The sequence below is a fragment of the Notamacropus eugenii genome, chromosome 2, assembly GCF_028372415.1.
Source record: "Notamacropus eugenii isolate mMacEug1 chromosome 2, mMacEug1.pri_v2, whole genome shotgun sequence".
Lineage (NCBI taxonomy): Eukaryota > Metazoa > Chordata > Mammalia > Diprotodontia > Macropodidae > Notamacropus > Notamacropus eugenii.
In genome coordinates, this window is record NC_092873.1 from 505,118,375 (window position 1) to 505,127,878 (window position 9,504).

At 44.2% G+C, this 9,504-nt stretch overlaps 1 long non-coding RNA gene across 1 annotated transcript in view; it reads right to left on the reverse strand.

Annotated features, from left to right (window-relative positions):
• LOC140530015 (uncharacterized) overlaps window positions 1–9,504 on the reverse strand; it is a 35,171-nt gene that overhangs the window by 21,212 nt on the left and 4,455 nt on the right. The window contains exon 2 of the long non-coding RNA XR_011975772.1: window positions 3,890–3,975. This is a non-coding gene — a long non-coding RNA (uncharacterized lncRNA). The remainder of the gene's footprint in view (window positions 1–3,889; window positions 3,976–9,504) is intronic.

Genomic DNA, 9,504 nt, shown 5'->3' on the forward strand with positions numbered 1-9,504 from the left:
AGGCCTCTCTGAAGTCTTCTTGTTCATCATTTCTTATGGCACAATAGTACTCCATTACATTCATATACCACAACTCATTCAGTCATTCCCCAATTGATGGACATCCCCTCAATTTCCAATTCTTTGCCACCATAAAAAGAGTCGCTATAAATATTTTTGTATATGTAAGTTCTTTTCCCTTTTTTATGATCTCTTCGGGATACAGACCTAGTAGTGGAATCTCTGGATCAAAGTGTATGCACAGTTTTATAACCCTTTGGGTATAGTTGCAAATTATTCTTCAGAATGGTTGGCTCAGTTTACAACTCCACCAGCAATGCATTAATTGTACCGACTACTTCTTGTTCCCCATTATGAACCTTCTTCTGCTTCCATAACTCCCTGAGTTCTCTTCTTTTGAGGTTCATGTAAACAAGATTTTTCACCCAAAGGAGATCATGGTGGTTGTTCCTGACCATCCCACTAAACATTCTTCCTCCTTTCTCAAGGAGTTCAGTGCCTGGGTCACAGTCTCCCAATCTACCCCCAACTTTATAGATACAGATACTTTCATGTTCCTTCCAACACCCTAACCACTGAGTTCCTTAATCTACTACTCAGCAACCAGGACTCCTCAGACACCTATGATCCCTCTCAGGCTTGGTAATATCTTTGATCTGATCATCCCCTCTAAAGATCCCACTTCAAGCCCTCAGAAATTCCCTTCTCCAATTACAATGTCTTGTCATTCCAACTATCCCTATGTCAAATTCCTAAACCCCTTCTTTATTCTTGACTTCTGCCAACCAGACCAAAGCAGCCTCTCACATGTAGGTAGATAGAGCTGAGACAAGAGAAGTTAGAGACAAGATAGTCAGAAATCAAGCAGAAGTTTAATTTCAAAGTGAGGGAAATGGCTTGCAAGCGAGGAAGGGATCTAGACACATGTGCTGGGGCCCTGCCCCTAGTGAGGGAACCTGAGTTGGTGTGGGGAGGTCTCAGTCCTTAAACGAGTGGTTATACAGTGAGCTGTAGCCCTGACAATGGAGTAACAGTAACAACGTGACCAGTTTGATTCATAGCAGGGCTTCATGACCAGAACACAGGTACTTATCTGAGCGTGGCTGCTGCTTGTCCACGCTCAGAGAACACATGGTGCTAGTTAAAGCAATTCGATAATTATGTGATTTTGGCAGAGGTTGAGCGCCAAGAATTGTGGCTATGCCAATCTCAGGGCACAACTTGCTGGCTGGGCCTAAGCTCTAGAAAACAGGCTGTCTTCTAATATCGTGACACTCCCTTGTCCCTTTGTCCAATTGCTGGGCATTCATTACCAAGATCCAATCCTGGATTACTCCTATGGGCTCTCTCTTCTGTCCCTACTTCTGTAGTGCTAAACACAAATCCATTAACTGCTTCCTGGATCCTCTACACGTGCTTGTCCTCTAATCTCAGCTGGGCACAGCAATCCTTCCCCTCACCCAACCCCCTTTGGATTTCTGTTTGTTTTATTAGAAGAGACTTTGATACAATAAAATAAAAAAATTCTTTATCTCATTCTGTTGTCTGCTCATTTCAGTTGTGTCTGACTCTTCATGACCTCATCTGAGATTTTCTTGGCAAAGATACTGGAGGGGTTTGCCATTTCCTTCTTGAGCTCATTTTACAGATGAGAAAACTGAGGCAAACAGGGTGAAGTGACTTGCCCAGGGTCACATCGTTAAGAAGTGTCTGAGTCTGAATTCGAACTCAGCAACATGAGTCTTCCTGACTCCAGGCCTGGCACTCCGTACTGTGGCCCCAGCTAGCTGCCCCAACCAATTCTAGGTGAATCTATTTTAAAGCTTTCCTCTCCAATAGTCTTGAAACAAAACTGTTACTGTTGATGGCCAACACTCATCCCAAAAGGATACTGTTGTAGGCGGTTAATATAAAGGGAATGTATAAAATGTTTTTCCTTGGGATTGGCAAAAGGAAAACAATCCAGAAATGTTTCTATTTCTCCTTTGTGGGTCCCTATCCCGGCCACCCCAGCTGCTGTTCCAAATGTTCTTAATGCCTCTTCTCCTACACTACACTATTCAAAAATCTATCCTCCTGTTTGTGAGCTGGACACTCTAACAAAGGCTGTACAAAATATTTAGAGCAGCTCTTTTGGAGGTGGCAAAGAACGAGAATCTGAGGGGAAGCCTATCCACTGGAGAATGGCTGAACATAGGCTGTGTAAATAAGAGAGAATACTATTGTGTTGTCAAAAATGATGGAAGGTTTCAGAGAAACCTGGAAAGATTTTGCAAACTGATGCAAAGTGAAGTGAGAAGAACCTAGAGGATGTTTTATACAATGACAATATGGTAAAGACAAACACCTTTGAAAGACCTAGGAACTCTGATCAGCATAACAACCAACCACAATTCCAGGGGACTAATGATGAAACATCCTACCCCTCTGCAGCAGACAGATGTGAGGGACTTGGAGGGCAGAATGAGATATACCCACACCCACACCCAGATAGACAGATATGTGCATTTGTGTGTGTATATGTATATTCATCCACCTCTAAGAAGGCAGCATTTAATTCCATCAAAAGCAAAGTACAAGCAAAGCTTAGAGAGATGCAGGATTCCTGGCTCAGTAAGAAGGTAAATGAAATTCAGTTTTATGCTGACAGTAACAATCCAAGGTATCTTTATGATTCCCTGAAAGCTATTTATGGACCAAAAACCTATGGTGCATCACAACTACTCAGTGCTGATGGAGTCACACTGATTAATGATAAGGACATGATCCTAGAGAGATGGGCTGAACACTTCCATAGTGTTCTCAACAGACCATCATCATTCAATGCTGAGGCCATTGACCATATACCTCAGGTGGAAGTCAATCCCTCCTTAGCTGAACTTCCAACTGAAGAAGAGGTTTTGAGGGCCATTAGGCTCCTTTCATGTGGCAAAGCACCTGGTGCTGATTCTATCCCAGCTGAGATTTACAGGGTAGGGGGACCATTGCTCTTACAAAAGCTAACTGAAATTTTCCAGGTTATATGCAAGAGGAGGTTATACCCCAGGAGTTCAAGGATGCCTCCATTATCCATCTCTATAAAGGCAAAGGGAATAGATTGTCCTGCAACAATCACAGGGGGATCTCTCTCTTAGTCACTGCTGGCAAAATTCTTGCTAGAGTCCTCCTTAATAGGCTGATCCTTCACCTGGAAGATGGTCATATACCTGAGAGCCAGTGTGGATTCAGAAAGGGCCGAAGAACAGTTGATATGGTGTTTGCTGTCTGACAACTCCAGGAGAAATGCCAGGAGCAGAATAGAGGTCTGTACATAACATTTGTAGATCTGACCAAGCCCTTTGACACTGTTAGTCATGAGGACTTGTGGAAAATTATGCCAAAATTTGGATGCCCAGAGAAGTTCATCAATATTGTATGTCAATTTCATGATGGCACGTTTGCCTGGGTTCCGGATAATGGACAAAACTCTCCTGCCTTCCCAGTCACCAGTGGAGTGAAACAGGGCTGTGTGCTTGCTCCCATGCTTTTTAGCATGATGTTTTCAGCCATGTTGTCAAATGCTTTCAATGAGGATGAACACAGCACCAAGGTCAACTACCATACTGATGGCAAGTTCTTCAATTTGAAAAGGCTACAAGCCAAGACCAAAGTGGAGGGAGTGTTGGTGCATGCTTTTCTGTTTGCAGATGATTGTGCACTCAGTGCAGCCTCTGAAGCTGAGATGCGACAAAGTATGGATGAATTCTCTGCTGCCTGTGCTAACTTTGGCCTAATAATGAACACCAAAAAAACACAGGTGCTCCATCAGCAACCACCACACCATCCGTATGTGGAACCATCAATTACAACAAACGGAGAAGTTTTGAATGCTGTGAATAAGTTCACTTACCTTGGTACTGTACTTTCCAGGGATGTACACATTGACAATGAAGCTGATGCACACATTGCCAGAGCTAGCTCAGTGTTTGGGAGGCTCTGAAGAAAAATTTGGGAGAGAAGAGGTATTAGACTGACTACCAAACTGAAGATCTACAGAGCCATTGTGCTGACCTCATTGTTATATGCTTGTGAAACATGGACAGTCTACCAGCACCATGCCAGGAAATCAAATCACTTCCATTTAAACTGTCTTAGGAAGATTCTGAGGGTCACCTGACAGGATAAGGTACCAGACACTCAAGTCCTTGCTCGAGCTGAACTGCCAAATATTCAAACTATGCTTCAGAGAGCGCAACTCCAATGGGCTGGCCATGTTGTTTGAATGCAAAGTGTATGTTTGCCAAAAAGATTATTTTACGGAGAACTTGCATGGGGCAGGTGATCACATGGTGGCCAGAACAAGTGATACAAGGACACTCTCAAGTTCTCTCTGAAGAACTTTGGATTTGACTGTGTAACATGGGAGACACTGGCACAGGACCGCTCAGCATGGCATGCCCACATCAGAAAGGGTGCTGTGCTCTTTGAGCAAAGCAGAATTGAGACAGTACACAGTAAACGCAGGATGTGCAAATTTGGAGTATCCACCCCAAATATTCACATGGACTATCTGTGCCCAACCTGTGGTAGAGCATTCCGAGCTCCTATTGGCCTGATCAGCCACAGGTGGACACACTGACCTTTCACTTTATCATGGTGATGTCATTCTGGTCCTCTTTGAAGAAGAAGGACAACAAACAACAAACTATATGTGTATATAAAATATATGTTTGTGTATGTATAGAATACACACACACACACACACACACACACACACACACACAACGTGTGCGTGTATTGCAGAGAATATGGCCAATGAGGATATTTATTTTCCTTGACTGTACGTGTTTGTAACTGAGGTCTGGGTTTTGCTTCTTTAGTTCTGCACTGGGGTGTGGGGAGAGTAGTGATAGGGAGAGAAAGCTGATTTTTGAAAATTTGAAAAACAGAAATAACTCTAAATTTTTCAACGGTTTGCTAAGTTCTTTTTCCTTTGTTTATATTTCTGCTAGATTTTCCCATCTTTGCGAAACATGAATGTCTCCTGCTATTATTGAATCACCATTCTGTTTCTTTGCAATTTGGTAAATTGTGTTCCAACTCCACATTTTCATACTGTGCGTATCTTTGTATCTTTGCTTTCTAGATGGGTTATCTTGTAAACAATAGATTATGCGGTTTGTTTCCTTATCCATTTTTCCACGCATTCACCTTATTGGATGGTTCGTCAATTCATGTTTAAAATTATGACAGTTAAGTATGTGTTTGCCTTCATTTGTTTCTTTAGCATTTAAAAAAACGGTTTTAAAAACAATTCCTTTCCTCTTTTAAGGCAATGTTTTGCCGCTGCAATTAGTTTTTTGCTCATGGGCCCAGACTGCGGGGAGTGAACAGGCTGGTGTGCTTTCACACGTGGAAGAGGGGGAATCTGATGCCTGAACAGCATGGCATGCAATGGAATTGCCTTGGAAAAGACATTCTGCATCTGGTTCTGGTTCTGGTTTTGGTTGGCTAGTCCTGTGATGAAAAGGATCCTCTTTTATTAGCTGCAGGAATAGAACTGTGTTGAAAGAGAGTGAAAAGTTGAGGGTGACTGACCCTGGAAGGCTGAGTGACTGAAAGGATATTCATTAAGAAGGACTGTCCAGTGAGGGCAGTTGGGATGAGGGATGGCCTTGAGCCCATGTACTTTAAGGACAAGATTCCAGGGCCTGGAAGGACTTAGCCTGGAGAGGAGATTTAGGGGATCGTGCATGAGTTCTACAGTATGTGAAGGGGGCATCTGCCTCACTCTGCTTGACCTGCTACAGGAGACCCTGGAGAAGTGGGAGTGAGGGAGGGTCAGGAAAGGCTTCCCCCCATGATAATGCAGGCTCTCCGGGAGTGGATTATGTTGCCTGGAAGCTCCCTTCCCACACACTCCAGCTCTTTCCACAGAGGTAGGTCATCTTACCAGCCAGATGTTTCAGGTATAGCGGGGCTTCATGTCCCACTGTGGGGTTGCTGAAGCCCCTTCCCTCAGCGCTGCCATCCCTACTGGCCACTTCTCTGTCTAGAAGATGAATCTGAGTTTTGCTTTCCTGGGTCTCTTCCTCCCCCTAGGGTACAGGACCACAGCCTTCCCCAGCCTTGAAATGTGGCCTAGGGGCAGCAGGGTGTGGTACAGGGATGGCTTCAGTCACTGGCTCTGGGCAGAGGGTGTCCCAGCCCCAGCACTTATCTAGGTGGAGGATTGCCTGTTCTCCTGAAGACTCCAACCCAGGGCCAGTAGCACTAGCTACTTGGAAAGGAGAAGGAGAAGGGACCAGGGAGGCTGACAAGGTGAAGAGGGTGGAGGGAAGAGGCACTTTCACTCAAGGTCTAGGGGCCTAGTTCATGTGTGCTCTGGGCTCTGAGGGAACACTGTCCCAGGCCCGTTCTCCCTCTAGCTCTGCTTTCTTAAACCATGTCCACACTGTCCACTGGGGCCTGAAGTCTCAACACATAGGCCCTCTGCCCAGACAGAGAGCAAGAAAATCCTGATTCCCACCTGACCCTGACCCATTGTTGAGTCCAGTACCACCAAAACTATGCCTGGCACAGCAGGAAGCCCCTAAAGTCCCAGAAAAAACCAGACCATCTCCTCGGGACCTGGCAAATAAGTGGGTAACAATGTTAACAGAGAAACCATATATAGCTTAAGGTTCACAAAGTGCTTGACGTTTATTTTCTCACTAGATCTTTCCAACAACCCTGAGAGGGAAGTACTATTATTATTCCCATTTTACAGGTGAGGAAATTGAGGCAGGCAGAGGTCAAGTGACTTGCCCAAAGTCAAACAGCTAAGTTGTGTCTGAGGCAAGATTGGAACTCAGGTCTTTCTGTCTCCAGGTCTAGTGCTCTATCCACTTCAACACCTTGCTGTATAGGCAAGCTCAGAAATTGTATTGGAATTTCATCTCTTAATCTCCATCTCATGCTAGATGGCCTCGAAGCTGATGGAGTCTGTATTTGACCAAACATGTACAGGACAGTGGTGAACATAGGAATATGTGAGTATGGGGGGGTGGGTGGGGTGAGAGAGAGACAGAGAGAGAGAGACAGAGAGAGAGAGAGAGAGACAGAGACAGAGACAGAGACAGAGACAGACACAGAGACACAGGGACAGAGAGAGACAGAGACAGAGCTCCATTCATAGGAGTGAGGAGTTCTTTCTCTGCCTCTCCCATCCTCTTCTTTGCCTAACTGAGAATGGCTTGTTCTCTATAAGTAAACAATTGAGAATACCCCACAAGTGTCTCACTGAAAACTTCTGGGAGTTACAGTCTTTAGGTTGTCAATGGCCAAAGTAGAAGACTTGCCCCCAGGTACCTCTTCCTCTTCCCCCTGGAACACAGAATTGCACCCCTGGAACTGTGGGCTCTGACCACTGTAGTACTACCTGCCCATCTCCTGGTCAGGCAACTAGGGCCCTTCCCCTTCCCCCCATTCCAAGTATAGCTCTCCAAAGCGAATTGTCTTATCTAATTAGAATATAAATTCCTTGAGAGCAGGGGCTGTCTTTCTTTTTGCTTACATTTATTCCCACCACTTTGCACAGGGTCTGGCTCATTTTAAAGGCTTAATGAAGGTCTTTTCATTCATTCATTCAAAGCTCACCTCTGAAACTTGCTAGCTGGGTGTGAAACTCAGAGGATGACATTCCATTTCAATTGATGTGGCTGTTCTACTTACACTGTGGTCTTCATTGTGTAAACTACTTCTTTCTTCAACCTCTCTTGTAAAATCTGTCCATGTTTCTCTCTATCATAGCTATCTGTCTTTTCTTAGATGACAGTAATATTCCATTACGTTTGTGTACTGTGGCTCAACCTTTCCCAACTGCTGGGCACTTCTGTTGTTAGTTGTTTGCTCCCTCAAAAAGCACTGCTTTGATTACCTTGGAATATTTGGGATCTTTCTTTTTATCAATGATCTCGTTGGGCTATAAGCCTAGTGGTGGAATTGATGTGTCTGAGAGGTTCAGGTACCTCTTAAGGATTGAAGTACAAGACAGAGTCCTCCGGAAGAAATTCACAGACTCCAGCATTAAGTCAAAGTGACAAAGGTTTATTGTAACTCTAATATGGTGGGTAGAGCTCCTTAAAGGAACTTTGCAACTTAACAGGAAAGATGCTAAAGCTTATAGAGGAAAAGTAGTGGATTATCTGGCAGATATGCTAAGTGGGTGATAATATACGATCTTGGTAACCAGCTGCTTTCACTACTGGAAACCTGGGTGGGGATTTCCTAAGGGGCGTATTTTTGGTGTTATGCCTGTAGCAAGATAGCTTTGAGAGCTGATGTCTATAGCTTGACCTCTGGATTTTATATGATAACTGATACATATTGATTATGATATAATCAATACATGATAACTCGGCTGGTACAATATACTCCAGTTTTTACAAGGGAAATTCTACAGAGGTCAGCTTGTTCTTGTAACATGGAAAGATGTTTGCTAGGCTAGTATCCTTGGGCTGGGGAGAAAACTGTCAGGGATAGTGTTCTGAGGCTAGGGAGAAACGTGATGTTGGCGATGGTGTCCAAGCACAAGCGCCCCATCAGAATCTCTGGGTCAGAAGGTGTAGACGTCTTAGTTGCTTTATTCACATGATTCCAAATTGCTTTCGAAAATGACTGTACAAATTCATAGCTCTGACAACTAGTTTAGTGACACTTTCAGTGATTCAGTCAAAATTTATTAAGTGCCTACTTTGTGCCAGAAATTGTGCTAAGCACTAGAGATACAAAAAGAGGCAAGAAAAGATAGTTCCCTCCCCTCAGTGAGCTTATAATCAAATCTTAAAGTGAAATAGAAAAGTCCCCCTTGCAAGAAGCTTCCAGTGTGTCTTATGGGTGGTCAACAATCACCCCACCCCCACTGTGGCTTGGACTTCTTGGGAATCATTCCTTCTCCCACTGGGAACTCCTTAAATGACAGAGTCCCTGAATAAAGTGAGCACTGAGATCTAAAAGGTGCACCCCAAATACCCCTCCTAGTCAGTGCTCCAAGCAAGCCAACTCAGCTCCGCCCAGCCCCTGGAGGACAAAGCCATGGGAGGTTGGCCTCTATCCCACTCTACACCCATTTCTGTGAGGGAACGAGAAGGAAACTCTTCCACTAAACCATCCATGGAGCCCAATGCAGATGCAATAGTCTATACCCATAGTCCCTGACCTTCGATGGTGTCTGTGTGTGCATTTTTTCCCATAGCTTTTTCTGGGCAAAGCTTGGTCATTTTAGTTACTCAGTCTGGGTTCTGAGGGTTCTGGATGCTTTCTTTTTGTCCTTCCACGTCCATAGCTGAAGCCATTTCTTGTATGTTATTCTCCTAGTTCTCCCCATTTTATGACATCCATTCATATGCTTATCTCTCTCTTCTTCCTACTCATCCTCTTCATTTTCTACTGCACAATAATATTTAATTCTTAGTGCCTCAACTTGTTGGGCTACTCCCCAAGGGATGGGCAACAACTTTGTTCCTAACTTCCTTGTATTTTCTA